We start from the raw sequence: 24603 nt of genomic DNA on the forward strand, positions 1-24603 counted from the left end.
TGCACAAATAAGTCGTAAAGTTACCACATGAGATTTATTAAGTAAATAAATCCCAGACCGGTTTCAGCCCAAAGGCTTTCATCAGTGGGAAAAATAATTGTGACATAAGCAGTTCAACACACATATTTATTGAGTAAGCCCTCCAATAGGAATTCTTCCCTTGGTTCAGATGGTTTCCTGTGTGAAAAAATATAAAACATATGAGATAAGCAATCTAAATAGAACATTATAAATGCATAAACAAAATAATAAATCATAAATTGACAAGGTCCATGGTGACAGATCCAACAAACAGGGATGGCATTCTATTCTAAACAAGAAAGAGAAGTGAAGTATTGGATCATCAAACTGGGTGCTTTGTTTTCGCCTGGTTTGAATGATCATTTATAAATTTATGATTTATTATGTTATTTATTATATTGTGCTTATGTCACAATTATTTTTTCCACTGATGAAAGCCCTTGGGCTGAAACCAGTCTGGGATTTATTTAATAAATCTCATGTGGTAACTTTATGGCTTATTTGTGCGTTTATTTACACTGTTATTTGGTGATGGCTACTTTTTTCTTGCTACGTATGTTTCTTGCCTTGCACCGGTCGTACTTGCAGAGAATTTTGTTCTTGTATCTAACAAAACTGCCTCAGTGAAAAATACTAGTCCTATTTTGAAAGGCATTACTTAATATAATCTAGAGCCATTCACAATTTTAAGTTTATTTTCCTACTTTGAAATGTTTTTCTTTTATCTTTATAGTGAACCCCAAGTGACACTATTTGTCTTTCTTCTTTGTCCAATTTTCTTCCTGTCCCCATACATTTCAATTTTCTTTATTCCAAAGTATGTAACGAATCCAGAATAATATAAATAATGTACTCAGCTGTTGAACCAAAGTTTATACAAGAAATGTTCAGTACTCAAAAGTGGGAGCATTTAAGAATGGTTGATAAAGAAAAACGTTTTAATTTAAAAAAGTATTGCTTCAGGAGGCATTGCCTCTGCACCCCCACTGTTGTTACATATATATATTAAGTCATAGTACTTTGGAGTAAGAGAAATTCTCCATGATTCTGCATTTTTAGAATCTGTATATTTTTCTTTGCTGTTTGTACGATACGTTTCCCTGCAGCCAACCTTCTTGCTTACCATCCTTAAATACCACTGTCTGATCATCTGCATAACTTGTTATAACTGGAATACATATACCCATTTTCACATTTCATAAGTACTCTCTTTTGTTCCTCGGTTACTTTCAGTGTAATGCCATTAATATTTTAAACCAAACTCCAGCTCTATGGCATAGATGGAGGAAGCCCTGAGAATGACCCATCTGACCAAAGGTTGGTTAGTGGCTTGAGCACTGGAGGAAACAGGCAGGGTGTGTGTGAAAAAGTAGCTTATGCCAGGTAAAGGAAGAGAGACTGGGATTTTTGCTGATCGCTGGGGCATACCGTAGTTGAGACTGGCACATGCCTCCTTAGTTTCTGCAGGCCATGACTTCAGTGATGGCTGAAGGCGTCTGACTGAGTTTGTGTCATGGGTAGTGAAACCCGTGATGTCATGCTTACCCCTTCCAACTATAAAATTCCCTGTTCTGCATCATTACCCCCCTCAGCTGCACAGTCGACCAGTTCTTGGGTATTGCCCACATGAACGATTACAGCAGGATTTGGATGGACTCCCTTCCTAGAAAAATAAAGGGATGAGAGGCACAAATGGGCTCATTGTTGGTATGGGCGGACATCAGTTGTGAGCAGAGTTGGTACCAAAAAAACAATTAAATCAAACAACACATGGCTCAGACTGCATTCCTGTTCGACATAATTTTCATGGCCATTTTCCCATTAACCACTTAGCTGCTATTGGATGTATCCTTTTCAGCTGGAGTCCACTGCTAATCAGCATCAGAAATCTCTTACTCTCATTCCATGCCTGTAACATTTACTTTTGAAATGAATACACATAATGAAAAGTCTTGCATACCTCTCATCCTAACACACTTAATGATGCTATCTACTAGTTCAGTCACAATCAAACGTAACTCTCTAGTGACTTGCTTACCCTGTGTAATTTAATCTGTCTGAGTAGCTTTGGGAGTGCTCATTCCATTCGTTTTCTTAGTAAGGAATCTTTGAGGTCTTTCTAGATGGGCAAGATGTTTGTTGAGATACCTGCCAAAGAGGGCATTATATTCAGTGGTAGGGCTAATGGGGATACATAGAGAGGAATATTCTTGGACCTCAAGGAAATGCCATTGGAAACTGACTGTTCCAGGTAGAATGATTTCCTAACCATGGCTGATACATGGTGGTCCAAGGACAGCTCCTTCTGGGGATACAGTCAACAGAGATCTATGCACGTATCATTTTTAAGGTGGCATCCTTTATATGGTATGAACTAGGGAAGTCCTGCTTCCAAACAAAATCACTCTATGTTGTTGTATCTTTAGGCTTTTCCCGGTTAGGTGTCACCACAGCGGAACTCCAGTCCGCTAATGATTGGCAGTAGATTTTTACATGCCGAGTTGCCAGCTCTGGCGCACAACCTTCAATGAAGGTATGCCCATTTACGCATGTCTGCACACAGAAGACACTCTAGCTGAGAATCGAACAGGACAACGTCGTACTGTGAGGTGACAAAAATCACACTATACTTTTTATAATTAAATTTAAGCCCTTGGTTATCACACCAGGCATTGGTCAGGTCCAGCCCTTGTTGCAGTATGTGAGTGGTCAGCAGGAAAATTCACAACACCATTCATATGTAAACTTGCTTAGCCAGACCTCAGTAACCTCCGGTTTTACAGTGGATGCCAAAGTGGAGGGAACCCAAGACTGAGCCCAGAGGTACACTGCTTTTGATAATTTTGTATGGAAGGGGTTATAGACAATAATTAACAAAGAGTTGAAGGAATTTATCTAAGGTGGGAAGAGTCAGAGAGTTGAGTGGAATAAGTTGATCCTTCCAGTAGAAGGTGGTTTAGGAATACCTCATTAGAGGGGATGTTTTAGAGTTGCACATTTAAGGCTCATATATTTAAAAACACAAGCAGAAAGTTATAATTCAAATTGGAAAGGGATTATGATGAAGTGGGGGAAGTTCAAGAAATAGACACTGTGGCATTTTGGATACAGATCCTTAAAACAACCATACAGAATATTCTGTTCATAAAGTTGCAGAAAGTATTCTAAGAACTAAACCCACAAGAATGGAGAAAGGTGCTTTTACCAGTAGGAATGACTGCAAGCAGGGGTGCAGAAAGTAGGCAGGAGGGGGACTGGAATTTCCTAGAGAAAATTAACAGAGGAACCAAAGTTCTGAGAGCAAATAACTAGAGAGTAAAATGTAATAGAGTGGGATGAGGCCAAGCAGAAGTTCAGACTACAGGTTGGAGACTGCCTTCCTCACCAGAGGATTGATAACAGGGTATAGGCAAAGAGAAAGGGACGGGGGATGGGTACATGAAAGTCCAGCTCTGGACGAATTTTTGAGTGTAGAACAGAAGCTGCTGTTAAAAATAGATTATTAGTAGGGCATGTAAAGTAGTGCATGATAATAATAAGAGTCAGTTAGACAAGGTTAAAAAGATTGGGAAGAGACACTGAAAAAGCAATTTATAAGAGAACAAGGGGAGGACATATGTATGGCTCCCAAGTATGCAGCATAATCCAGAAGGTTTTGGATCCATTGCTTGTAAGTGTTTGCATAAGTATTTTTATGCCCCAAGGAGACTTCATGAAGTTTTTCCTAAGGTAGATAGCAAATGCTGGAGGTATGTTATGAAAGAAATAAGCAATTGGGAGCATATGTTTTAGGAGTGTAATGAATTTGCAGATTTAAAAAATGTCCTAAATAGTAGTCTGTCACAAATACTGGGTGAGCAAATGACTGTAACTCGGAAATTAGTTTATCTAGCCAATTCAGATCCTGTGTCCCAGCTCAAAACAATAAAGTCTTATTAAATTTAATTCTGTTGGCCAACAAAAAAGCAATTACTAGAAAATGGAAATCAAAATATAAACCAACTATATTTGAAATATTGAATATTATACAAGAGATAAAAGAACTGGATGAGGGATCTTTAGAAAAGGGAAGGAGCAAATTGCATAGAAATAAATGGAAATTGTGGAATAATGTTCAGGGGGGAAAAGTGAGTTTTAAGGGATGGCAGGGATTCAGCAATTTATGCATTGATGAACTGATGATAATGACGAAAGAAAAGGTGTGTGTGTGATGTATAATGTATGTAAATGGAAAAAAATGTTAATATGGTTTGTTTTCTTTTCTGTTAATGTACACTTGTCTGTGTCTTAAGCGATAATTTAATAAAGGTGTTAAACATACATTGTTAGAAGATGCCTATTCCCTACAAAAATAAAAAAGTGTTTGGTTGTCTCTTGTAATATTAGTGCATCTATTTCTCAGACTATAAGTATTACATTTGGAAAATATATTTTTTAATTCAATATAATGCTCTTGTTCCCCAGTCCATAATCCTATGTTATTGTTTTTTTTTTTTATTTCAAATGACTGATCACAGTACTGAAATTCTGCCAACTTCTCTGTTTCTTTCCTAGTCACTTTTTTGTTTCTGTATTTGTCCCATCAACACCTGCCTTGCTTTCTGAAGCTATCTCCTTGCCTCGTCTCTCCTCTAAAATACCAAGTTGATAATTTATTCAGTTCTTATGCCTGACTTCTACATTTCTAAGCCACTCTAATGTTCTCCATTTATCTAAAGAATTTATCCTTTCTTCACACTTCTTGTTTTCTCCTCTTCTAGGAATGCCTTCGCTTACCAAGTGGCCTTTGCTGCCATTTTTTGTGGACTTTTTTTTTTTTTTTGTGACAGTTTACAGTAGGGATTGCACATTTCTGGGAACCAGCTCTATCACAGGCCTTGACGTGTATTCAAAGCAAAGGCTTTCACTGATAAGCTTCCGCATTGCAACATTGTACAAATGTCAGACCCAGTACAAAGATAAATAGCTCTGCAGGTGTTTGCGATACATTCAGGCTAAGATTGTTCTGTCAGTTTGGTTTGTGTCTTGCATTACTCTTGGCCTCTCTTCCCAGTACAGTTGAAGCACCCTATCATTTCAGCTGCTCTGGGACATTCCATTTACATGCACCCTTTCCAGTGAGTCAAAGTGGTAGCTGGCCAGTAGTTACAAAGAAACTGGTGATTGGGCACAGCCTGTGTGGAGAGCCTGATGTTCCCCTAAGTCTCTGGAAGTGGGTTGCACATATCAGAATTTGAGTGCACATAGACTTTGTGAGTTATGCTGAGCCCTATTGTCCTAATCAGGGCACCCAGATTATCAAGGTTATTACTCTGTGCAGATCTTCATTGTTGGCACTAGATCTCTCATCTGCAGAGCAGGCATCACTAAGGTGCTCAGCAGACACCTATGTTCCCAGCCAGCTCCCCATGGACACATTTACAGTTGTATTGATGATAAGTTGGCAGTGTCTTACTTTGCACTCCCTTCTTGGTAATGAAACTCGACTGGTCGGAATTTTTATCTCTAAAAATAACTCCATTTTAACGTACTGTGGTAGAGAACGCTGATCTTTAACTGTACCTAAACAGTCTAAATAATAGCCGAGATGTCTTTTTTACAATTAAATTTCTATTTGCTTCAACAGTAGCTGTAACTGTAACATTTTAAGGTTCATATTACCATGTCCTTGTGATATGCACAAAGGCACCACCATATTTGTTGAGCGTACTGATTTTGTCATGTTTCTTGCAAACAGATGTATAAATTTAGTGTTAAATTCCAAGTGCTTTTTCATGAGCTTAAATTATTTCTAGTGTTGCATATATGTGTATTTCTGTAGTTATTTGTTACTTCAGGACTGGTGTTTCTATGTCTAGTATGTGATGCACAGTTCTGCATGTTAAATGCATAGCTTTTGGGAGGAGGGGCATTGTTTGGGCATCCTTTGGACAGGATTCCTGTCATTCATGTGATACCCTTGTGACTGGTGTGCCCTCTGTGTAGCACGCATACCAGCTGCCTTTGCAGTCATAAAAGCCAAATTAATCACAGCAAGGAAGTATTGAGGGAAAGGTTACCTAGAAAGAGAATGTGGAAAATTGCACAAAGAAATACTGTCTTTTAATACACTGCTTAGTAAGAAGTAAGTGCAAATTTAGATGAAAAGATTTAAGTTCGTTCTGATTTAAGTATGCATTTGCTGTGGCAGGTACCTTTCACATACTCAGTGCCAGGCAAATGTCTCTGTTAATTTTTGTTTGCATTTTTTCTAGGCTGTGGATGAGAGGCCATTTGACACCCCTCACACTTGTTTAAAGCAGAAACAGCCAGATTCCGTTATGGTGATTTGAATACAGTGCACCATAATAACATTATTGTAGGGTACATGTACTTTGGCATTTTATGTTCAAAGTAATCTGTCCCATTATAGTAATTCATTTGTTAAATATAGTAGGGTTACTGTACCCTGACATTTATGTGGAACAAATTACAGACCTGAGTGCATATTTCCCATATTTTCATCTGGTCATTATTCCCTTGGAGAAGAAAGTAATTTATTTATATGGAACACGTATCAAACCTGAATGAATATTTCCTCTTTTTACATGTGGTCATGGTTCCCTTGAAAAATAAAACAGTCACCTATGTATTCTTCTCTTTTAACTATTGTATATGCATTTTTCTAATTATTGCTTATCACACATGCTCACACACAGTTAAATGCCTGAATATTTGTGGTGCTGAAGGTACTTTCTAGAGAGGAAACTAAAGCTGAGGAATTGTGGATTACTAGAAGACGAACTAGTAAGCCAGGCAGTGCAGCAAGTACTTGACTTTGTTTTATGTGCTCATAAGTGAGTATTAGGCAAGATCTTGTTATTGACCATTTTACACATAGCCAGTTTATCAAAGGCGAGAGTCAAACCTTGTATCTTGTGTTTGTGAGGTAAACACCTTAACCATTATGCCAACCCCCATCTTTCTTTTTCCACTTTCTTTCCTGTGCCTTTATTTTAACCTTTTTTCACTTTTCATTTATTCTTCTGTTTTTTCTTTCATGCATTATTTTTTTCACCTCCTTTGTTTCTGTTGTACAGCACTTTTGTTTTGAGATGGCATATGCATAAATGGATTTGTACAGGTTAGTTGGACACGTTTTTGTTTTGGTAATGTTTATGAAGACAGCAGTTCTCCGACGTTATATTCGTGCTGTGCCTTGCTGTGTATTTAAAAGACAAAAAAGAAGCTGCATCCTGACTATAAACGTGGGCATTTACAAAAAGTGAGAGTGAAATGGAAGTATCTCTTAATGTGCAGGGCATGAGGCTAAACATAACTTTGGTTCTACATCAGCCATAAGGCTCAAGCATGTATAGAGGGTAACACAACATATTTGTTGTGTAAAATTGTAATTCAGGTATGAAAAGTGCTCTACTTCAGTGCAGTATGTTGTCTAGAGACCAGTTAAGGATGGTATTGTTCCATGTCTGTGGTAGCTAGCATGTCAGAACAGCTAAGTGAAGGGAGTTGGCTTGGTTTATGTGATTTTCTTGCGTGTGGTTCTTGTTTTGTCGGTGATGGTGTGTCATTAGCTAGATTGTTGTCTGTTAACTTGTAATGAGACGCCTATATATATGTTTGTATTTACCACTGACTTTCCTAGCCAGATATGGCAAAACACCATCATTTTCTAATGTAGCTTTGCCTGTAGGAGTGTAGAAACATGAACATATTTGGTTATAGTTAGTGGCAAGTGCAGATAAATTTAGGTGTTTTGGTAGCATGCCATGCATAATGAGGTATGGATAACATTTTAAAATGCAACCTGAGCAGGAGAAAGCATTGTGCACTGTGACATCACTTTATTATTCCCATTGCATCTGTCTGTTGGGTCAGTAGCAAAACTATGTTTCTTTGACATTTGAGACCCAAAGGCCTCTCACCAGCTGTCTGCTCATTTTGTTCTGTCAAGCACAGATTGCTATGTGTACACAGCAGTTTAATTCCTCCATGAAAAGGAACCCTCATTCAGTGAAGCTCCATGTTACCTTGGGAGAGGCAGCCTTTTGTATGATTGTATGAGTCAAAGACAGAAAATTTGGAGTAACTAAGTAAATATACATGGGCAGTGCTTTTCCATGAAGTCATGGAGGTTTGTCATATACTCTGCCTATCTGGAGTTCAGCCAGATTTCATGAAATGCCCCACATTTAAGGTTGTTAAATGAATTAGAGGACTTACAGTGGATATAAAAAGTTTACACACCCCTGTTAAAATGCCAGGTTTTTGTGATATAAAACAATGAGACCACAAATAAATCCTTTCAAAACTTTTCCCACCTTTAATATGACCTATAACCTGTACAATTCAATTGAAAAACAAACCTGATAGGGGAAAAAATATAAAAATAAAAAACGTACAATAATCTGGTTGCTTAAGTGTGCACACCCTTAAACTAATACTTTGTTGAAGCACCTTTTGATTTAATTACAGCATTGTCTTCTTGGATACATACCTGCCATCAATTAAAGAGACTCTGATTAACTCCAATTAAAGTTCAGCTGTCCTAGTAGAATTTTCCTGACATTTACTCAGTTGCCTGCTACAGCAAAAGCCATGGTTCGCAGAGACAGAAACAGGATGTGTATGGATGGATTGTGAGAAAAGGAGGGAGTTAGAAGGTGAGGTTGAACAACAAAATATAAATGATAGAGAAATAATTCAACTGGAAAATCAACAAAAAGAGAAGGGAAAAAGTAATGATACAAATCAAGAAGAAAGTTTGGAGAGCACTAAAAGGGAAAGGAGAGAAAGAGAGTGAAACAGACGTGAGTAATGAAGAGGATATATGTTGGAAAGTGGGTAAGAAGAAAAATACGCTTGAGAAAAGAGTTAAAGATAGGAAAATACATTTTCAGGAATCTGGTATAAAAGTTGAAAAGAAAGGGACTGGTTAACTACATTTTTCATAAATTAAAAAGGAGTAGTAAATAATCTTAGAATTCTCTCTATTAATGTTACCAATATTAAGAATTTAGTTAGGAGAATTGGAAGAATAGAATGGTGTAAGAGTTATGATTTTTAGATATATTAAATTACATTATAGTGAATATGGATATCATAGTAACAGAAGTTTTAATTGCAATCTAAGACATAAGAAGCAAAAATGTAGAATAGATAAGAAGGCAACAAATGAGATAAAATGTGGAAATCTAAAATTATGGAACTTGAACAAAAACAGATATTGGAGAAGGAGATTCCAAACATAAATATATATTCTTTAGTCTAAAACTATAAAAGTTATAATATAACAAGTAGTAGAGACCAGTTTCTTAGGTTATTTAGCAATATGGACCGGGACAGATGAAAATAAAGAATATATAAAAAATGGAAAAACAGGAAAGGTATTAAGAGAATAAATTAAAAAGAATGGAAGAAGAATAATCAAGAGGACAAAGTTATGGAAAGATCATTTAACAATGAAATATTTTTATAGCAACTGGTCAGAGTGGAGGATAATAACTAAAGAAAAGTATAAGAAGATGTATTTAACATGGGAAAATGAGAGAAGATGAGATAACAAGGAATATGGACAGTTTCAAACAATGTTTTTAGTAGTTTAGATAGGAATGAAAAGGATTATTTTAAGAAAGACGAAATTTACCAAAAAAAGTAGAGAAAATTAAAGATTTATTAAACAAACAAATATATTTTTTGCAGGGAAAGAAGGAAGAAGTATCACAATTTTAAGTACTAAAGTTAAAGAAGACAAATGAGTAATGAGAGAAATGAAAAGTAGTGATGGGAAAACTGAAAAAGAATAATCTAAAATAATGGATATTGTAGTTAATTATGTGAATGGAATGGTATAGGAAAGAGGATTAAAAAGTATGTGGACGGTAAAACAGTTAACAGAGGAAATGAATTGGATCAACAATTTACAATGACCAAGACAGATAAAGTAATAAAGAGCATAAATCGAGATATGGCAGCTGGATTAGGTGGTATAGGATATCAAATGCATATTAATTTAATGATATGGAAAAAAAGAAATATTAACAGTATTTAATGAGTGGATAAATAATGGGATAAATTATTAAAACATATGAGAGGGTGTAATGAGATTTATTTGGAAAAAGGGAGAAAAATGAAATTAAAAAAATGGAGACCTATAATGTTAAATAATTGTGATTATAAGTTATTCATGAAAGAAATACAGAAAAGATTGGAAGACAAATTACATTACGTAATAGAGGAAAATGTCTACGGGGTTAAAGGAAAAGGAATTCAAGGGATGTCATCTACTACTTCCCTAATTATCATTACAATTAAGATAGATCAGACAGAAACAAAGTTAATAGTGGCAGATATAAATAAAGCATTTGATTCAATAGAACATGATATTGTATGACAGTAAATGGAAGAGTAGAACTTTTATAGAAAGATAAGGTATGTGAATCAGTTTATAAAAATACTAGTGAATGGTTGGTTTAGTGGAAAAAGAGATGAAAAGAGGTGTAAAACAGGGATGTCCAGTGAGCAGTTTTTTTATTTCTAGTGGTTATGAATAGTATGATAAAAGGATTAAATGAAGAGTTGGACAAGGGTAATTACAAGAAGTGGGGGTGAAGTATCATGTTATTATGTCTTATGCTGATGCTATAATATTAATAGCAAAAAAATGGAAAAGAAATGGGAAAATAAGTAGAAAAATATATATATGATAGATTACAAGATGTTGGTTTGAATATTAATAAAGAGAAACTTAAAGGTTTATGAGGCAAGAAAGATGTGGAAAGTATACAGTTTGGGAAAACAATATCAGTGTTAGGACTTGAATTTGGAGAGTATGATATAATAAAGGAGCAATGGGAGAAAATCTTGAGAAATTTACAAGGACTTAAACTTAAGGTGGAGCAGGTATAACTTGTCATTATATAAAAAAGTACATTTAATAAATTCATTTTGGATGGGGGAATTATATGTAGCAAGTATATATATGATTCCAAGAAATATTGAAAAACAATTTATTGATATTTTTCAATTTATTTGTTTATCCAGATTTAATCCTGTTAAATCAGGAGTTTTTTATATGGAAAAAGACAAAGGGGTCTGGGTTTATTGAACCTGATAGTGTATGGAGCATATTTAAATTTATAGAGCATTTTGAGGTGGATAAGTGAATAAGCGAATAGGTTGATGATGAATATTTTTAAGAAAAAAATATTAGAAAGAATGGAATTTAATTAAAATGAATAAAAGAGATAATGATTTACCAAGAAAAAAATAAAAGTGCGGAAATTAAGTATAGACAAAATTGATGACAGTAGGAAAAGTTGGTATAAAAATATTATGATAAAATATTGTGTAAATCCTTTGGAACATTTAGCTAAAGAAAAAGTAAAAGCTGTAAAGCAAAGAAATAGATGTATGAAATTAAAAATGTATATCAAGATTTTTATGGTGGTTACAAATTAAATTACCTGTTAAAGGAAATATGCCTTTTAAAAAGATTAATGAGAGAATTTGTTTGTATTGTGGAAGATTAGAAACAGCAAAATATGTCTTTTTAATATCTACAAGAGTTAAAAAAATATGGGGAAAAGATAATAGAAAGTAAAATAGTTAAAGAATTGAAAGCGTATAAACAAATAAGCATGGGCATCATTAAGTGTGTTTTTTATGGAAATCATAGTAAAGACTATGTCAATCGTTTGGATAAAAAAATAGTTGGCATAATTTGGACAGTTTGGAATGAAGGGTTAAATAAGGTTATGCTTAATGCCAAATGGCTGTTACCAAATATTATAAGAAAAAATCAAGTGCTGGTTATAGAGAAATGATTGAGGTCTTTATGAATGTAAGAAATGAAGGAATATAGTATGGAATGTTAGTCCATTTTGTAAATATGTGTATTGTAAATAAGTTGTAAATAAAAATCCCTTACTCATCATCATTGTGAGTGGGACCCATTTTGCAAGAACACTTCCTGTTTCCATTCCAGGTGCCCTGAAGAAACAGGAAGGCAGATGGAGAGAAAGGGAGATAATGGAGTGGTGAGAAAAATGGAGGAGAAAGCAAATATCGAGACCAGAGAATGTGTGCAAGATTTGAAGAGATGCTTCAAAGACATCTGTTTTGAGATGAGTCAGCAAATGATTGATATATAATTACAGCCCTGTAGTTGGAAGGGTTGCGGGATGATTTGCTTAAAGACATTTTGATGCCGAGTGAGCCAGCAAATGAAGGAGACATATCCTGTGGAGAAAATACAAAAGGAGGATGCAGAGACAGTCCTGAAGAATAGTGGTGAAATGGAATAGAAAACATATGTAGAGAAAGTAAAAGAAGGCGAAAGGGGAATAGCAGAAAATGAAAAACAGAGGTACATAGTAGGGATTGAAAGTAAAGAAGACAAAAGAAATGGACAGGAATAAATTGTGGAACAATTTAATTGCTACTTTGGGTGTAAAAGCACATGAGTTAAGAACATTTATTCTTATTAAAAAAAACACTTTGTGACATTATATTTGAGACTGTTTTTTCAATGGAAAATCTTCTTGGAGAATATGAAAAAAAAATCTGTAACCCATAAAATCATTATGATAAAAAGCATATAACATGGAAACAAGAAAGAAAATTCAAGTACAGTTTCAAACAGAGGTGGAAAGAGAGATTTTGAAAGGAGATTTAAAAACTTTATGTAAAGAAGTACTGGGCATTGCAACATTTTATTATTAAAGGGGTTTGTGGACCGGTGGATAAGATTGTAGTACTGTGTTAAAATAGAAAAAAAGTCATACATATACCTAACATGATAAATGTAGAGAGGAATAGGGTGTTGAAAATAGTGAGGACAACCCAAAACATGTTATAAATGCGATAAAATCAGACATTTAAGGATGAATTGCAAAAATGAAAATAAGAGTAAGGAAAAGAAAAAGGAATAAAATGAACAAAGTAAATACATTTTAGAAGTAGAAATAGAAGAAAAATCAGATGAGAAAAAAATAATGAAGAGGGCATAGAAGAAGGTTCTGAAATAAGAGACGAAAACATAACTTGGAAGGTAGTAAAAAGAAAAAAAAGAATTCTGTTGGTAAAAGCCAGAAGAGGAAAATTTAAAGGGTTAATTACAAAAGAAAAAGGAAATGAATGAAAAAATATATACGGCTAAGGACTAAGGTTTAGTATAATGGTTAAGGTGTTTGACTCATAGACATATGAGGTACAGTTTTTGATTCTCACCTTGGCTAGGTTTAGAATGGCATATTAAGAAAGCTAGCTTAATAATTAGCTATGAACTTATGAAACCATGAATCTAAGTAAAAGGGAAAATTTAAATTTTGGAGTGCTGTCTGTAAATGTGAATTATATTAAGAATACAGTAAGAAGGATAGGGATTTTGGAATAGTGTAATACATGTGATGTAGATGTAGTTACTAGAAGACTCAAAATTTTAACAAAAGAAGAAAGATTACAAGCAGGGAATCTCTGGGGAGGAAATATCTGGAATTTGAGAAATGAGAGATGTTCTGGAGTAGCCATAAGATATTAGATATAGCTTTAGCAAAAATGGGAAGACTAACCATTGTAGATTTAAAATGGAAAGAATTGGTTTACAGAATTATAACATTAGATGGGTATACTAATTGTAAAGAAAGGGGGAGCATATTTCATCAGATTTTAGACTTTCTAGTGATAAATATGAATATTATAATAGGAGACTCTGTGATTTAAAAGGCAAGTGTAAAAAAGAAAGGATATAAGAAAAATATTAGAAGTTATAACATGTGGTAAGTTAAAACTGTGGGACAAAAATTCATGGACTTACTAAATGGATCTGGCTCTGCATTGGCTATGATGGAGGTATACCACAGAGAACTATTCTTGTACATGAAGATCTCGCTCATTTCACTTTTTGTGTGTCTGGAGTGCACAGCTGCAGACAGTATCTGCCTTCTATGCATATATGATGCTGTTCCAGTGCCAGTATTATAGCATTTGAGCTGTATGACTTTCCTGAGTTTTCAAGAAGTGGCTTTTGGAAAGTGGTTTAAGCAGTAAACCATTGTGGAATTTGGATAAATAAATAAAACTCAAGTGAGGTTTCATGTGGGTAGTGTTGTATTTATTTACCCACAACATGCAAGGAGCCTGAATATCTACACAAACAATATGAACAGTGCTACCTTAAATTCAGCACATCTTATCGTCATTATATAGATCTTATTTAAAAGAGATGTTTTAAAAATTTTGAGTAAATTCTTTATTTAAAGGTGCTTGATTTTGTGTGTTTTTCATCTCAGGTGGCAATGAGGACATTTAGCATTTTCTGCACTCAGGATAAGGACGGTTTGTATACTTTTTGGTTTTTTATTAATGAGAAGTTGTGCATTTGTGGTATTTTTATAGGGATGACTTTGATGTTTCTTCTTCCAGTACTGTCTGGATTTCAGCCGGGATTTTGATGCTCTGTTTATTTTATTATGTATTATTACTCTGTGAACTTGCCACAGTATTTGTAAGGGCAGTATATTTGCCTTGTTTCATATATTAGAAATGTTTAGTGTGTTTTATGGTGCATTTGGCCACGTGATTCTTACATAAAAGCAATGCTGCACTTTGCTAGGTGTAAGGAATAAAACTTGAGTTATATTATTACTGGGATTTTTACAACCCTCCCATGACATTGCTAAATGGGTACAGCCCTCCTGTAATTCCATGCATGATCAAATGGAACTTTTGAAACCATTTTATTTTTTTGTTGGGGGTCTTTACCAGCCATAGCAAACATATGCATATACACACGCATACATGCATGCATGCTACTGATTAAATATTTAACTTTGAGGTTGTACTTCCTTGGCAAAGTTATACATCTTCAGAATTAATATTTGATCATCTTAACTTTTTTCAACAAGTGTATCTTTTGAGTTAACAGTGGAACCCAACAAAATACCTTATAAGCTTTTAACCACAGGAAGGGAAAAAGAATGCATAATAGAGAATTTCAAGAAAGTCATGACGTATTATAAGAGTGAATGCAATGCCAGAACTGTCTTGATATAATGCTGGCAGATGCCATCTGTCAGACGGAAATCTCATTATTAATGGTGTTTTTGTTGCAAAGGGATGGTTATGTCATGTAATATCCAAACAGAAGCAATGATGTGAAAAAGGATGAGAGTTCAGAAATATGAAAAAACACAGTTTAGTCTTAAAATATTTGTGGGACAAAACTGCTTCAGACCCAGCTGATCTGGTTTTAGCAGTGAACAGAATACTGGTCAGCAAAATGGATGTATAATTCTAACATTACAGTGGATTGATTCTGTGTGACGATTTTGTATTTTTCTGCCCTAGTTTGAGTCCTTGTTGGTTTCCTCAAATTCTTGCTTTTCCCAGACTGACTGTCAAATGAGTAGGATTTGAGGCATCAAAGAGTGCAGCACTGTCAGTATAACATAGCATAGCAGTTTAAAGAGGGCATCTGGGGACCCACTAAGTAGGATGATAGCAGACACTAAGCTGTGTGGTGACTGTTAGTGAGTTCAAAGCAGCATGAATGTAGCGGAAGTGGATTTGGTTTTCATTTTTCTTCTTCACAAGACACAAATTAGTTTGTGATTCCTTAAGAAAATGAAAATTTACAATTTCTGAGGCTAAGTGAGAAATAGATGATCTGCCATGTTGGAAGTATTGTTAGCCATGTATATTAAGTATTAACCACACAAAAGTGCAGAGAAGCAGGAATCAAGCATGGAAAAACTGAAAGATATGAACATTTTTAATCTAAATGTTAATCCGTTTCATCCTCAGACACGCAGGACTTCATCAGAACAAATGGTGAATGTTCCCCAAGTCTCTAAATAACTTCACAAATCACCACCAATAATTTCTTAGAGATACTACATGTAAATGACTAAAATCAGGGCATTTAAACAACATAATATAAAACAAGCTCATGCATGTAAATGCAAAATAAATAAAGAAGAAATAAAATTCAGTTTCAGAAAAAAATAATTCAATAATTTAGCAGGTCCCATTTTAAGAAGGGGTGCAATAGAAACTGCTCCATTGATACTTGGATAGTTTTGGGCGTTCAAATGAAACTGTCAGGGGACCTCTTTATATTGTATAAAATTTGGACAGTTGAGAGGTATGATAGTTGTGCACTGTGGAGTTAACACTTTTGAAGAATTTTCCATCTGATTCAAAATATCGTATGAAGGATTTTTATTTTTAGAAGTGCCTATATGTTTTGGAATAATTACTGGAGACCTGAATGTAACCAGTTAGTGTCACATGGTGGAATTTAGCATAGTATAATAGAACTGAACATGACTGAGCAGAAATTAAAGGAAGATGCCATGAGTAACATTTGCTGGAAATGTTTTTATTACATTAATATCTGCATCTGCAGTTGGCATTGAACATCCTTCTGCTGATGGATAATGAATCAAACTTCTTCTTTCAAAGGCACTTAATCCTTGCTGACATTTGCAGAGTAACCAACTGTGGCGAATGTAGCGAATGAAAAAAAAAACTTTCAGTATCTGCGGATTAGCCATTTATCAGTGATCTGATATTTAGAACCATTTAATAAAACCCATCAAAATAAGTGTGCTTTTCATATGTTGAGAGAGTACTATGTTTCTGTCGTTATAAATATATTTCAGAATAGCAAGCCTAGCATTATATATAATCAGGGTGTAATAATACTGTTTTCAGAATTGCAACATGAGATATTCGAAACAAACTAGTTAAATGTGTCCTTTGTATGTCTTGAGGTGATCACTAAGATTCATTTGTAAAACATTCCTCCCAGCATGTACAGAACAACAAAATGTGGGATACCAGGAAAATGAGGTTTTATACATGGTTGCAGAGCCACCTGGATATTTCTGCTGTCAGATGAAGATAATGTAAATGACTACAGGTTCCCTTAGGGCTCTATGACTCATAAAGGTAGGCTGAGCATTTATTATAACTCATTAATAGGAAGATGGGGCTGAAAGGCGTGTTTCTGAACTTCAGAAGCAGATACTTAAAGCAAGTCACTGACAGACATGTGCAGGTCTGGATTACTAGTTTGTTTAAAGGCAGCTTGGTGTTTTGAGCAAATTACTAAATGACTCCCAACCACAAACTATTCACATTTGACCATGAATTTCTGGCATGTAGTTTCAAGACCACAAAAAAGGTATCCCTATCAAGTGAACTTGAGAATGCTGTCCTCAGTTTGTCTTATCTGTAAACAGCTGATGTTCAGCACCCTTCTTTCTCTTGTTGTGGTTGACCACAAACTAATCAGTTAGACACTTTAAGTAAATGGAGCAAATAAATTGTAAAAATGAAAAGCTACAGATAGTACAATGTGGTAACAGAACAAAGACGAAGAATGACTTTTTGTCTGCCAATAAGATGGATGACTTTGAGCTAAACACTATGAGTATGTGAAATAATTTTCCCTGTTTAGGTTCAACTCTGGCAAAAGAAAATTATATTTATTTTAAATCTTTAATGTTATAACTTTATGTACTTGAGGGGATAGATGCAGGTACTACTTATTTCCACTATTTTTTCGTCTACAGTTCTAAATCATTTTGTACAATTGTGATAAATCATTTCAGTATTTCATATTGCACAGTAGCAGCAGAATGCATTTTTCTGCTTGTGTCATGATGGGAAGGGTTTCTATGTTAACCTTGGTGTTCTTTCATCCAGAGATATTACCATAAAATAAGGACCTTTGCAGGGCTGTATGAGTGATGTGTAAAAAAGATTACTTACAGCAGAGCATGTTAGCAGAAAGAGTAACAGAGAGGGGGTCTGCTGAAATATTGTAGCTGACAGGAGCAAGTGAAACAGCCCTTCTTTACTACATGAATATTAGAGTGTCTGCTGTAGTAAACAAGACAGTAAATCCGTCCATCTATAACCCTTTTTTCTCATTTTTACACATGGGGTCAGAGTGCCACATCAATAGTGAGAATTAGCTAGAGCAAATGTTCACACCACTGGGTAGCTGTCTCTGCCTCGGTTGTTCTTCCTTATCACATAGACAAACACACACACACACTAATGCCTACGGACAAGTATGTCCAGTGGAATGTGGGAGGAAACTGGAGCATCCAGAGCAAACCGATGAAAACCCAAGGAGGGCATGCAGAATCAGCACAAAAGGCACCCCAGCTGAGACTTGAACTGGAGAACCTCTTGCTATGAGGTGGCATTACTATCTACTGAACATTAAAACATGTACATAAATATAGTTGTTATTCACAGGCTCATATGTTCTTACTTATGGCCAAAAGAGATGATCAAAAAGCTCAGTCTCATCACCCAGTACTATGGGAAACTAACACTGTCCCCCATTAAGTGAACTTTCACCACAGATATAGAGTGAAAATTTGCAATCAGGTATCCAGTCTGATTTTAATGGTTGCTAGGGAAGTACTCTGCTTAGTAGGAAAGGACAGCTTCCTCCAGAAAAAGGGTAAATAGTGGGTCATGTATCATTCACAGCATATGGTACTTTTTTTTTTATTTGGTTTATTTATGGGGTGGGTTGTGAGCAGAGTTTTTTTTACATTTTTCTTGTCAACCATGTGAACTAACCCTTATTTCCCCGTATCAACCCATTTTAATGGTGATGTGGAACAACTGTCAAAGAATGTAGCTATTATTGGGAATGGAATGATGCTTTTCTGCTGTGACCCTGTTTCCACCCCTGGTATCCTTCTGTATGCAATGCTGAAGTGAGACCTGCTACAGTCGCCCAAAGATGTACATATGCTGAAAGCCACTTGTAAGGTTTACTTTTTTTGGCAGGTTAGCACATATGGCCCTCATGAATGAAGCCATTCTGTGGTGACAAATAGCCTCCAGCAGGTGTCAGTCTTGCAGCACATCAGAGACATCTTCCTCCACTCACCCCAGTAACAAGGATAAGAGATCAGATGTCATTCACGTACTCCCACCTTTCCCAGCTGACTTCTTTAGAACTTAGGTCACTCACTAGTCAGTTGCAAGTCATGTGGAATTGACACAAACAATTATCCTTGTCTGTGTTTTCTTGCGGATGACATTACTACATCAAGTTGCCCAGTAATGGTAGGGATGTGGGTTCCACCAACCCCTAATGCTCTGTTGTCTTCTTGCATGAAATTTTGATTTACTGCTCATATGACTGTTAACGGATCCGGAATATTTCCCATCATAGTTAGATTTAAGGCCTTTGTTGACTCAAAGGGAAGGATGGGTCTTCTCCATGTGGACTTCTGAAGGGAGGGAAAAGCATTGCCTTTGTATTTACCATCACCTCTCCTTGTGGAACTGCAGGTAGCATTGTAGTATTCCGAGTATGCATTTGTAGTTGTACTCCTTATTATGCCATGGTACAGTTCCCCACCCTGTACTTGCACAGATGCTCACTCCAACACCTGGTCTCCATCACAGCATCCGCAGCTGGTTCATAGGAAAAAGGTGGGGTCATTGACTACTTGGCACTGCACACCCTGCTGTAATCTGGTAAGCTGAGCCTGGTCTAAAGGGCATAGCAACTAACAGATAAATACATAGTTGCAACACATTTTGTCCCCACCTGTAGCAGCTCCCAACCAAGGTCAGACAGAATATATCTGAAGCATTAAATGTTACTGCAATGAATTTATTATTTCATGTTTTGTGACCATAATCAAGTTAGTAGTTAATGTATGGACATCATTTCATTGGCACTGCACAAGTATTTATTCAGGTGGCAAAGAATGTAGTCCCTCCATAAATATATAAAAATCACAGCTGTGCAGCTTTTTTTTTTTTTTTTTTTTTTTTTTTTTGCAGCATCTTCCACCCAAGAAGATACAGCAGTATGTATAATAAATCATGTATTAAATAATTAATATAGGACCTGGTGTTGTATCCTGTGTTGTAGTCTCACTTTATCTGTTTATGGTGTTCATAGGTGTTTACTAGGCTAACGACCGTAAGGGCCTTTTTAAGCCTGGCCATGCATCCCAAATCTCTGACAAGTTCTGATACTCTTGATAAGTGTAAGCATGGGCCTGGGAGATGAACCATTAACGGGTTACCTGTTTGCATCAGAGACGTAGATGCCAAACCAGGGATGAATTTCCGGTTTCCCATGCAGTTGTCCACGTTGCACTTGAATTGGACTAGGGAAGAACTGTGGTTCACATGGATGGGGAGCCTGTTCCATAAACAGGGTAGTCTCTGGGATACATACCTATCACTCCAGTAGGTCCTATTTATATCACAGGCAAGGTTTAAGTTAGAATGGGGAATTCTGGTACTTTTTGTTTTGTGGATATTTTTATTTTTATTTATTTATTTATTTTATTTTACATTTGTTTACCAGGAAAGTCCGACTGGAACAAGTTCCATTTACAGCAGAGGCCCGGGGAGAAAAGCTCCATAACATAATGGTACAATTACAACAAATGACAATAAAGTTTCTGTACTGAGGCATATATACAATCAGAGCTCCATGTCTTTATATGACAACACAATCCACGAATGACAGAAAATTTCTATGCAGTGGCATATATACAGTCTAGGAGATTTTTTGAACCTTAGTTTGATTTGAGCAAGCTTGGTATATAGATAGCAACACTTTGAATTCCCTATTGGTAGTAGAAAGCATAAAAAGGAGGAGGTCCATCAGAGTGGGCTCTGACAATGCCCTGTATGCTAGGCATAGATCTCCCCTTAAAAGCCTGTAGGAGACAGAATACAGGGATAGGACCTTGAGGTGGTCTGCATAGGACTTATGGCCTGTATTCTTTTAGTGAGGAACCTCTGTAGATGTTCCAGTTGTTGGATATGCCTGGTTAGGTACATACCAAAGGGGGTATTGTACTCAATGATAGGTCTTATGAATGATGAATACAGTGGCACAATGACTTCCTTGGACTTAGATGTCATACCTTTGTTTATAAGTTGTGCAACATAGAATGATTTCCTCACCACTGTAGACACGTGATGATCAAAGGCTAGATTACTATATGTGTGTCCCTAAGTCCCTGACTACTGGATCAGCTCTAAGGGGTGTGTTGTCAATATGATAGTTACCAGGGATGGATGACTTCCCAAAGGATACTGCTATGCATTTCTTGCATTTAGTTTTATTCCATGACTCTATAGTTTGTCAGTGTCAGCTCCCTCCTGGAGAACATTTGTGTCAGTGTGAGATTCAATGACGGCTCCTAATTTGCAATCATCTGCAAATTTAGTCAGCCAGAGACCACTGACATTGGCCTTGACTTCTGAAAAGTAAATGCAAAAAAAGAACAGTCCATAGACTGATCCATGAGGGAATCCACTTCTGACTGGCCTCTTTGTAGAGGTAGACTCCTCAATTCTAACTTCCTGGGTCCTGTCTGTGAGCCAGTTGGCTATCCACTGGGTGACATACAGGTTTGTACCTAACCTCGTGCGTTTGAATGTCCGAGTGGTGTATTGTGTCAGATGCCTTGGCCAGGTCAAGGTAGGCAGTGTGAACGATTTTGTCCTCATCCATTGCTTTAGTGACCTTCTCAAAGAAGTCCACCAGGTTAAGTAGGCATGATCTGCCCTTTACGAAACCAAACTGGGTTAGGTCCAGTGTCTGGAGGCTAACTATATCTCTGTTGATCATCTCCATGATAATTCTTTTCTTGGCTTTACATGTAAGACTAGTGAGACTTATGGGTCTGTAGTTTCCAGGGTTTGTGGATGGCCCACCTTTGTGCAGAGGGATGACTGTTGCCTTTCTCCATTCATGAGGCATGAAGCCTGTTTGGAGGTTGCAGTTAAATAGTAATTCCAGAGGCCCTGATAGGTCATGTTTCATGCTATTTAGAAGGCATCCTGGGATATTGTCTGGGCCCATTGATGCATTGTTCTTTGTCTTAGAGCATTAAGGACCTGTTCTCTAGTGATAGTAGGGGGAGTTATATTTGATAATATTTCCTGAGGGAAGGTTAAAGGGGTGAGAGGAGTAAAGTTGGAGCTGAATTTATCAGCCAGGAGGTTTGCTCTATCTTCTGGCTCAGTATAGGTGGCTCCATTTGCAATGAGCTCTGCACACAATTGTGTATTGCCTTTGAGGATGTGGATGTAGCTGAAGAATGCTTTGTGGTTGTCCTTGGCCTGGGAGACCAAACTTGCCTCAAATTTGGCTTTAGTAGACTTTATTTGTTCTCTGAGTTGTTTGTTTAGTTTAACGAGAGTGCTTTTATCCTGCTGCATGTTGCACCTCCTACTTTTTGCCATGATTTTCTTCCTCCTGTTATACATCTGATTGATTTTGTGATTCCACCACGGTGGCTTGTATTTTGAGTTAGTTCTGTACTTCTTCCTAGTTGGGTGCAGGATTTCTGTGAACAGTTCTGCATAGGCAGAAATGTTCTCAGGGTTTACAGGGGCTTGAAAATTTACCATGTTCTCACTTAATAGTAGGAGGTTAGACTTAGAATATTTCCTGAATATTCCCGGTTTAGCTGGGGGTCCAGGTTTTATTTTTACTTCAAAGGAGACCATTTTGTGGTCTGACCTTACCAGGGCAGGCATTACAGTATTATTGAGGACCAGAGCCAGTATGATTGCACCCCTCGTTGGTGTATTGACTACCTGGTCCAGGGAGTTTGTGTTTACAAAATCCAGGAATCTCTGTGCATGTACGTTTGATGTCATATAGGATTCCCAATTATTAGTGGGGTAATTAGTCACCCATGAATATGGTATTGGGTTAGATGGTTAGTGTTTCTAATAAGTTTAAATACATGGTATGGGTTTCCTGGATCATAGAGGGGGGAGCTATTGCTTGCAAGGAAGTGGTATTAGATTTTACCTAAGGTGATTTGAACATGGATCAGTTCAAGTGCATTGTCCTGTTTGACCAGCCTTGAAGTATATTTATTTTTGATGTAAATAGAGACACCTCCACCTTTAGTCCCTGCCTGTGAAGTAGCTGGTCTAAATGTGTGGAAGGCATTACAACCCTGCAATGTTGGTGTGCTATCCACAGCTATAAACCACATCTCTGAGACCACCCAAACATCAGCATTCTCTAGGGTAAAGAGAGCTTCCAGGGAGTGGAGTTTTTTGTTTAGGCTCTTATCAATGAGTAGTAATACCTTTAGATTTTCTTGGTTTTGATTTACTATGTCAGAAGTACTTTCAGTTTGGCATTCCCTAAAAAGCACTATGGAGAAGACATTGTTTTAGCTAATATTCGAAAGCCTAGAGGGGAGAGGTGCAGACCATCCCTGGCAAAGCATTGTGGTCTGTTGACCATCTCCTTCCATGCTGACAAATATTGCACCCCCTTAGAATGACACCAGAAACTAAGCCGATTATTAAAGTCAATCTGATTTTGTTTGTATTGTGGCATCATCCTTGGAGAAGGTAAAATGCTGCTCAGTGTTAGGCTCATACCAGCCTGAGAGACATATTCCGAAAGCACTATGTTGTCTCTCTTCATATAGTCTACTTAAGCTGCTAAAACTGACTTCACATTTATGCAAGTTTTCATGTTCGTATGATGCCTTAACTTCCTTTTTTTTTCACTTCCCTGTAACTGATTTCTAGTGCAAACTTACCATTACACCTGGTTGTTTAAGAATTAATTTTACCTTGTAAATTACTCCACAAGTCTAGACAACTTTAGTGGTTACCAGTTTAGATAACTTTAACTGAAACCAGTTTTGATTTATCTGCTAGTAAAGTAGAAAGCACTACATATATACTTTAGATATCTGCAGAGCTTTATTAGTTTTAAAGCAAGATTTTATGTTGTTCATGTTTTACTTCAGTCACTTCATCTGACTTGATATAAAGTGTGGGCTCATTTAGTTTCTGATGGCAACAAGATTTATTGTGTATGTTATGTGTGATCATCTGTAAATTACTTAAATTGTGCAACTGGCCTGTTGACATCCACGGTGGTGCTGCGGTAGCATTGTTGCCTCACAGCAAGAGGTTCTCCCGTTCGATTCTCGGCTGGAGTGCGGGGAGTGCCTTCTGTGTGGAGTCTGCATGTTCTCCCCGCGGTTGGGTGGGCATTCGAAAGACATGCGTAAATGGGCGTGCCTTCGTTGAAGGTTGAATGTCGAGCTGGCACCTCGGCGTTCATCAAAATCTACTGCCAATCATTAGCGGACCGGAGTTCCACTGTGGCGATCCCTAACCGGGAAAAGCCGAAAGACAACAACTGGCCTGTTACAGGGATCAGTTCATTGTTAACAGACAACAAATAAAATAAGTCGCAAGCACTGCAGTTTGTCAGCACATCGTAGAGCCCTGATATTCATCATTTCATTTTGTCACCCACCCATTCTACATGAAGGACAAGTGACAGTTATTTTGTCTGCTCACATGAATAGTGCCTTTATAATCCGACAGAATATTATATGAATGGCCTTACATTAGGTATTACAGTTGTTGTCAGATGAGAAATCTCATCCTTAAGCAAAAAAAAAAAAAAAAAAAAAAAAGGAAAAATGCCATTTCTCAGATGACACATTCACTGTTTGATAAAGTCTGTCCAAGCAGAAGGTACGTCTGTATGTGAACAGTTTACTCTGTGCGCTCTAA

At 36.6% G+C, this 24603-nt stretch overlaps 1 protein-coding gene across 5 annotated transcripts in view; it reads left to right on the forward strand.

Annotated features, from left to right (window-relative positions):
- PRKAR1B (protein kinase cAMP-dependent type I regulatory subunit beta) overlaps window positions 1-24603 on the forward strand; it is a 2005749-nt gene that overhangs the window by 906612 nt on the left and 1074534 nt on the right. The gene's annotated exons all lie outside the window — the stretch shown is intronic.

This window comes from Protopterus annectens, chromosome 12.part0 (assembly GCF_019279795.1).
Source record: "Protopterus annectens isolate FY-2018-M chromosome 12.part0, PAN1.0, whole genome shotgun sequence".
In the NCBI taxonomy this organism is placed as follows: domain Eukaryota; kingdom Metazoa; phylum Chordata; order Ceratodontiformes; family Protopteridae; genus Protopterus; species Protopterus annectens.